At 39.2% G+C, this 7,919-nt stretch overlaps 1 non-coding gene across 1 annotated transcript; it reads right to left on the minus strand.

The window, feature by feature from the left end:
- Positions 1 to 627: 627 nt before the first annotated feature.
- Positions 628 to 700, minus strand: TRNAR-UCG (transfer RNA arginine (anticodon UCG)). Its single transcript has one exon. It is a non-coding gene; the product is annotated as a tRNA-Arg (tRNA).
- Positions 701 to 7,919: the final 7,219 nt, after the last annotated feature.

The following is a 7,919-nucleotide window of genomic DNA, read 5'->3' on the forward strand; positions in this document are numbered from 1 at the left end:
ACAATCTGCCCATTTGAATAACCAGCAGAGTTTTAAGGACGTACAAATTGGAATGTGACAATTTCAGAGTTCCTCATTCATAAGAAGTCGGTGAGATAGTATCTTAGAAAGATCTCAAGTTTATAGCAAAAATGGTTGTAAGGGTGATTTTTACCACACAATTGCAATTAGGTGCCTCAATCTGCAAGAGACCAGTCCTTGACAGATTACGCAATTGGGGCAACAGCAAAGGCAGCAACTGTGTCAATCCTTTATGATTCTTCTCCAGTACTATATTTTTTCTGAGGGACAATTTTCATTATTCCTGGAGAAAATCATAGAGTTTCTACGCATGCATAGTTTCTGCTTTCTGCACGCACACACTCCCTGCACTGCATCTACCCACAGTTCTGTTAAGAATGATTGTGCCATGTCATATTGATGTATACGTATTGCATATCGGGGCAATTTATGAAGAGGTACTTTGGTATGGCAGAAACACAGAAAAGTAGCCATGCTGAAGGCATAACGTGACTGATTGTGCAGTTTGCATTGGGCTTTCTTAATGAGTGAGAGTGAAAGGAGTATTGTAAGAGTGTGTTTCCAGTTTGTATGTAAAGATAAGTTGGGTGCTGTGAGAAAAAGACTCAACCATGAAGGGACTCGAACCCTCAATCTTCTGATCCGAAGTCAGACGCCTTATCCATTAGGCCACATGATCATTGACTGCAGTATGTTTGGGTGTTTAGGGTTAGGTGGTATGAATGGATGAGGAACATATCAATTACAGGTGCGCAGGACAGGATCCCATTCTTCATCTTCTTTCCATCAAAGGAGTTTTTTCAAACAATATCTAGATAATTTCCAAAGTTTCATATCTTATGATGTGCTTTTTTGCCGTTAATCCTCCTTTCTTCTTTTATTGACTACTCTGTTTTATGCTGCAATGGTATTTTTGGATTATTTGAAAAGAGAATGAAACTGCTTTGACAGTAGTTCAGACTTCCCATTTCTTGACTTGCTAATTTGCTCCCTGCATTAGCTTATACAAGTGACATGAACAGGGCCTTGACCTAAGCACGTACCTGAAAGCCTGTCACCACCTCTAGAAATAAAATTCACAGCAGCTCAAAACATTCATTTTGAAAGAGAATATTTCAAGTGAGTCCAAGTTTAATTTCAATAAAGAAAGCTGTATAAAATGACACGCTGCACATTTGGGTAACCAGCATGACTCTTTTCAGTGAAGAAGTGGAATGGTTCTGTTGCAATATACTATCACCCTGGCAAGCTGCTACGAGGAAGAGTAAACAATATGATTAGGTTTCAGCAAAAATGTATTAGTTCAGGGTGTGCACCTCAGATAGACTTAAACTTACACACCCTGGTCTGTGAGAGTAGTGCCCTATCCATTGCGGCATTGAGGGTAATCTGCAAGACAGAGTTCCAAAATCATCCTTTCATCTCAGTTCATGGCCACATACAGTATTTCTGCAGTCATTCGTTTCACTTTTCTGTCTTTAATTAAACTGACCATTTTAAACCTCCGGCACCCACCACTTCAATCTTACCGTTTTTGTGCTATCATAGGGCCTTGGAACTTTTGGCAAGTGGACAGAAGCAGTTAGAGAACCACATCACAATACATACTCCTTTGCCTGATACCTTTCACAACAAATTGCTCTTGGAAAAAGACGTTAACCGGTCCTTGCTCTCAGACAGACACAGAAAGCCTATCACCACCTCTACGAACATATTTCAATCAAACCAATATATATCATTCAACAATTATGCCTCTGTATCAATATAACTACAACTCGAGACAGAAAGGAATTTAAAAAACAATCTGCCCATTTGAATAACCAGCATAGTTTTAAGGACGTACAAATTGGAATGTGACAATTTCAGAGTTCCTCATTCATAAGAAGTCTGTGAGATAGTATCTCAGAAACATCTCAAGTTTATAGCAAAAATGGTTGTAAGTGTGATTTTTACCACACAATTGCAACTAGGTGCCACAATCTGCAAGAGACCAGTCCTTGACAGATTACACAACTGGGGCAACAGCAAAGGCAGCAATTGTGTCAATCCTTTATGATTCTTCTCTAGTACTATACTTTTTCTGAGGGACAATTTGCATTATTCCTGGAGAAAATCATAGAGTTTCTACGCATGCATAGTTTCTGCTTTCTGCACGCACACACTCCCTGCACTGAATCTACCCACAGTTCTGTTAAGAATGATTGTGCCATGTCATATTGTTGTATACGTATTGCATATCCGTGGCATTTATGAAGAGGTACTTTGGTATGGCAGAAAGACAGAAAAGTAGCAATGCTGAAGGCATAACGTGACTGATTGTGCAGTTTGCATTGGGCTTTCTTAATGAGTGAGAGTGAAAGGAGTATTGTAAGAGTGTGTTTCCAGTTTGTATGTAAAGATAAGTTGGGTGCTGTGAGAAAAAGATTCAACCACAAAGGGACTCAAACCCTCAATCTTCTGATATGAAGTCAGATGCTTTATCCATTAGGCCACATGGTCACTGACTGCAATATGTTTGGGTGTTTAGGGTTAGGTGTATGATTGGATGTGGAACATATCAATTACAGTTGCGCAGGTCAGGATCCCACACCGTTCTTCATCTTCTTTCCATCAAAGGAGTTTTTTCAAACAATATCTAGATAATTTCCAAAGTTTCATATCTTATGATGTGCTTTTTTGCCGTTAATCCTCCTTTCTTCTTTTATTGAATACTCTGTTTTATGCTGCAATGGTATTTTTGGATTATTTGAAAAGAGAATGAAACTGCTTTGACAGTATTTCAGACTTCCCATTTCTTGACTTGCTAATTTGCTCCCTGAATTAGCTTATACAAGTGACATGAACAGGGCCTTGACCTAAGCACGTACCTGAAAGCCTGTCACCACCTCTAGAAATAAAATTCACAGCAGCTCAAAACATTCATTGTGAAAGAGAATATTTCAAGTGAGTCCAAGTTTAATTTCAATAAAGAAAGCTGTATAAAATGACACGCTGCACATTTGGGTAACCAGCATGACTCTTTTCAGTGAAGAAGTGGAATGGTTCTGTTGCAATATACTATCACCCTGGCAAGAAGCTACAAGGAAGAGTAAACAATATGATTAGGTTTCATTAAAAATGTATTAGTTCAGGGTGTGCACCTCAGATAGACTTAAACTTACACACTCTGGTCTGTGAGAGTAGTGCCCTCTCCATTGCGGCATTGAGGGTAATCTGCAAGACAGAGTTCCAAAATCATCCTTTCATCTCAGTTCATGGCCACATACAGTACTTCTGCAGTCATTCGTTTCACTTTTCTGTCTTTAATTAAAATGACCATTTTAAACCTCCGGCACCCACCACTTCAATCTTACAGTTTTTGTTCTATCATAGGGCCTTGGAACTTTTGGCATGTGGACAGAAGCAGTCAGAGAACCACATCACAATACATACTCCTTTGCCTGATACCTTTCACAACAAACTGCTCTTGGAAAAAGACGTTAACCGGTCCTTGCTCTCAGACAGACACAGAAAGCCTATCACCACCTCTACGAACATATTTCAATCAAACCAATATATATCATTCAACAATTATGCCACTGTATCAATATAACTACAACTCGAGACAGAAAGGAATTTAAAAAACAATCTGCCCATTTGAATAACCAGCATAGTTTTAAGGACGTACAAATTGGAATGTGACAATTTCAGAGTTCCTCATTCATAAGAAGTCTGTGAGATAGTATCTCAGAAAGATCTCAAGTTTATAGCAAAAATGGTTGTAAGGGTGATTTATACCACACAATTGCAACTAGGTGCCTCAATCTGCAAGAGACCAGTCCTTGACAGATTACACAACTGGGACAACAGCAAAGGCAGCAATTGTGTCAATCCTTTATGATTCTTCTCTAGTACTATACTTTTTCTGAGGGATAATTTGCATTATTCCTGGAGAAAATCATAGAGTTTCTACGCATGCATAGTTTCTGCTTTCTGCACGCACACACTCCCTGCACTGCATCTACCCACAGTTCTGTTAAGAATGATTGTGCCATGTCATATTGTTGTATACGTATTGCATATCCGTGGCATTTATGAAGAGGTACTTTGGTATGGCAGAAAGACAGAAAAGTAGCAATGCTGAAGGCATAACGTGACTGATTGTGCAGTTTGCATTGGGCTTTCTTAATGAGTGAGAGTGAAAGGAGTATTGTAAGAGTGTGTTTCCAGTTTGTATGTAAAGATAAGTTGGGTGCTGTGAGAAAAAGATTCAACCACAAAGGGACTCAAACCCTCAATCTTCTGATCCGAAGTCAGACGCCTTATCCATTAGGCCACATGGTCACTGACTGCAATATGTTTGGGTGTTTAGGGTTAGGTGGTATGAATGGATGTGGAACATATCAGTTACAGGTGCGCAGGACAGGATCCCATACCGTTCTTCATCTTCTTTCCATCAAAGGAGTTTTTTCAAACAATATCTAGATAATTTCCAAAGTTTCATATCTTATGCTGTGCTTTTTTGCCGTTAATCCTCCTTTCTTCTTTTATTGAATACTCTGTTTTATGCTGCAATGGTATTTTTGGATTATTTGAAAAGAGAATGAAACTGCTTTGACAGTAGTTCAGACTTCCCATTTCTTGACTTGCTAATTTGCTCCCTGAATTAGCTTATACAAGTGACATGAACAGGGCCTTGACCTAAGCATGTACCTGAAAGCCTGTCACCACCTCTAGAAATAAAATTCACAGCAGCTCAAAACATTCATTTTGAAAGAGAATATTTCAAGTGAGCCCAAGTTTCATTTCAATAAAGAAAGCTGTATAAAATGACACGCTGCACATTTGGGTAACCAGCATGACTCTTTTCAGTGAAGAAGTGGAATGGTTCTGTTGCAATATACTATCACCCTGGGAAGCTGCTACGAGGAAGAGTAAACAATATGATTAGGTTTCAGCAAAAATGTATTAGTTCAGGGTGTGCACCTCAGATAGACTTAAACTTACACACCCTGGTCTGTGAGAGTAGTTCCCTATCCATTGCGGCATTGAGGGTAATCTGCAAGACAGAGTTCCAAAATCATCCTTTCATCTCAGTTCATGGCCACATACAGTATTTCTGCAGTCATTCGTTTCACTTTTCTGTCTTTAATTAAACTGACCATTTTAAACCTCCGGCACCCACCACTTCAATCTTACAGTTTTTGTGCTATCATAGGGCCTTGGAACTTTTGGCAAGTGGACAGAATCAGTCAGAGAACCACATCACAATACATACTCCTTTGCCTGATACCTTTCACAACAAACTGCTCTTGGAAAAAGACGTTAACCGGTCCTTGCTCTCAGACAGACACAGAAAGCCTATCACCACCTCTACGAACATATTTCAATCAAACCAATATATATCATTCAACAATTATGCCTCTGTATCAATATAACTACAACTCGAGACAGAAAGGAATTTAAAAAGCAATCTGCTCATTTGAATAACCAGCATAGTTTTAAGGACGTACAAATTGGAATGTGACAATTTCAGAGTTCCTCATTCATAAGAAGTCTGTGAGATAGTATCTCAGAAAGATCTCAAGATTATAGCAAAAATGGTTGTAAGGGTGATTTATACCACACAATTGCAACTAGGTGCCTCAGTCTGCAAGAGACCAGTCCTTGACAGATTACACAATTGGGGCAACAGCAAAGGCAGCAATTGTGTCAATCCTTTATGATTCTTCTCCAGTACTATATTTTTTCTGAGGGACAATTAGCATTATTCCTGGAGAAAATCATAGAGCTTCTACGCATGCATAGTTTCTGCTTTCTGCACGCACACACTCCCTGCACTGCATCTACCCACAGTTCTGTTAAGAATGATTGTGCTGTGTCATATTGTTGCATACGTATTGCATATCCATGGCATTTATGAAGAGGTACTTTGGTATGGCAGAAAGACAGAAAAGTAGCAATGCTGAAGGCATAACGTGACTGATTGTGCAGTTTGCATTGGGCTTTCTAAATGAGTGAGAGTGAAAGGAGTATTGTAAGAGTGTGCCTCCAGTTTGTATGTAAAGATAAGTTGGGTGCTGTGAGAAAAAGACTCAACCACGAAGAGACTCGTACCCTCCATCTTCAGATCCAAATCAGACGCCTTATCCATTAGGCCACATAGTGACTGACTGTGATATGTTTGGGTGTTTAGGGTTAGGTGTATGATTGGATGTGGAACATATCAATTACAGGTGCGCAGGACAGGATCCCATACCGTTCTTCATCTTCTTTCCATCAAAGGAGTTTTTTCAAACAATATCTAGATAATTTCCAAAGTTTCATATCTTATGCTGTGCTTTTTTGCTGCTAATCCTCCTTTCTTCTTTTATTGAATACTCTGTTTTATGCTCTAATGGTATTTTTGGATTATTTGAAAAGAGAATGAAACTGCTTTGACAGTAGTTCAGACTTCCCATTTCTTGACTTGCTAATTTGCTCCCTGAATTAGCTTATACAAGTGACATGAACAGGGCCTTGACCTAAGCACGTACCTGAAAGCCTGTCACCACCTCTAGAAACAAAATTCACAGCAGCTCAAAACATTCATTTTGAAAGAGAATATTTCAAGTGAGTCCAAGTTTAATTTCAATAAAGAAAGCTGTATAAAATGACACGCTGCACATTTGGGTAACCAGCATGACTCTTTTCAGTGAAGAAGTGGAATGGTTCTGTTGCAATATACTATCATCCTGGCAGGCTGCTACGAGGAAGAGTAAACAATATGATTAGGTTTCAGCAAAAATGTATTAGTTCAGGGTGTGCACCTCAGATAGACTTAAACTTACACACCCTGGTCTGTGAGAGTAGTGCCCTATCCATTGCGGCATTGAGGGTAATCTGCAAGACAGAGTTCCAAAATCATCCTTTCATCTCAGTTCATGGCCACATACAGTATTTCTGCAGTCATTCGTTTCACTTTTCTGTCTTTAATTAAAATGACCATTTTAAACCTCCGGCACCCACCACTTCAATCTTACCGTTTTTGTGCTATCATAGGGCCTTGGAACTTTTGGCAAGTGGACAAAATCAGTCAGAGAACCACATCACAATACATACTCCTTTGCCTGATACCTTTCACAACAAACTGCTCTTGGAAAAAGACGTTAACCGGTCCTTGCTCTCAGACAGACACAGAAAGCCTATCACCACCTCTACGAACATATTTCCGTCAAACCAATATATATCATTCAACAATTATGCCTCTGTATCAATATAACTACAACTCGAGACAGAAAGGAATTTAAAAAACAATCTGCCCATTTGAATAACCAGCAGAGTTTTAAGGACGTACAAATTGGAATGTGACAATTTCAGAGTTCCTCATTCATAAGAAGTCGGTGAGATAGTATCTTAGAAAGATCTCAAGTTTATAGCAAAAATGGTTGTAAGGGTGATTTTTACCACACAATTGCAACTAGGTGCCTCAATCTGCAAGAGACCAGTCCTTGACAGATTACGCAATTGGGGCAACAGCAAAGGCAGCAATTGTGTCAATCCTTTATGATTCTTCTCCAGTACTATATTTTTTCTGAGGGACAATTTTCATTATTCCTGGAGAAAATCATAGAGTTTCTACGCATGCATAGTTTCTGCTTTCTGCACGCACACACTCCCTGCACTGCATCTACCCACAGTTCTGTTAAGAATGATTGTGCCATGTCATATTGATGTATACGTATTGCATATCGGGGCAATTTATGAAGAGGTACTTTGGTATGGCAGAAACACAGAAAAGTAGCAATGCTGAAGGCATAACGTGACTGATTGTGCAGTTTGCATTGGGCTTTCTTAATGAGTGAGAGTGAAAGGAGTATTGTAAGAGTGTGTTTCCAGTTTGTATGTAAAGATAAGTTGGGTGCTGAGAGGAAAAGACT

The sequence above is a fragment of the Pleurodeles waltl genome, chromosome 4_1 (genome assembly GCF_031143425.1).
Source record: "Pleurodeles waltl isolate 20211129_DDA chromosome 4_1, aPleWal1.hap1.20221129, whole genome shotgun sequence".
In the NCBI taxonomy this organism is placed as follows: domain Eukaryota; kingdom Metazoa; phylum Chordata; class Amphibia; order Caudata; family Salamandridae; genus Pleurodeles; species Pleurodeles waltl.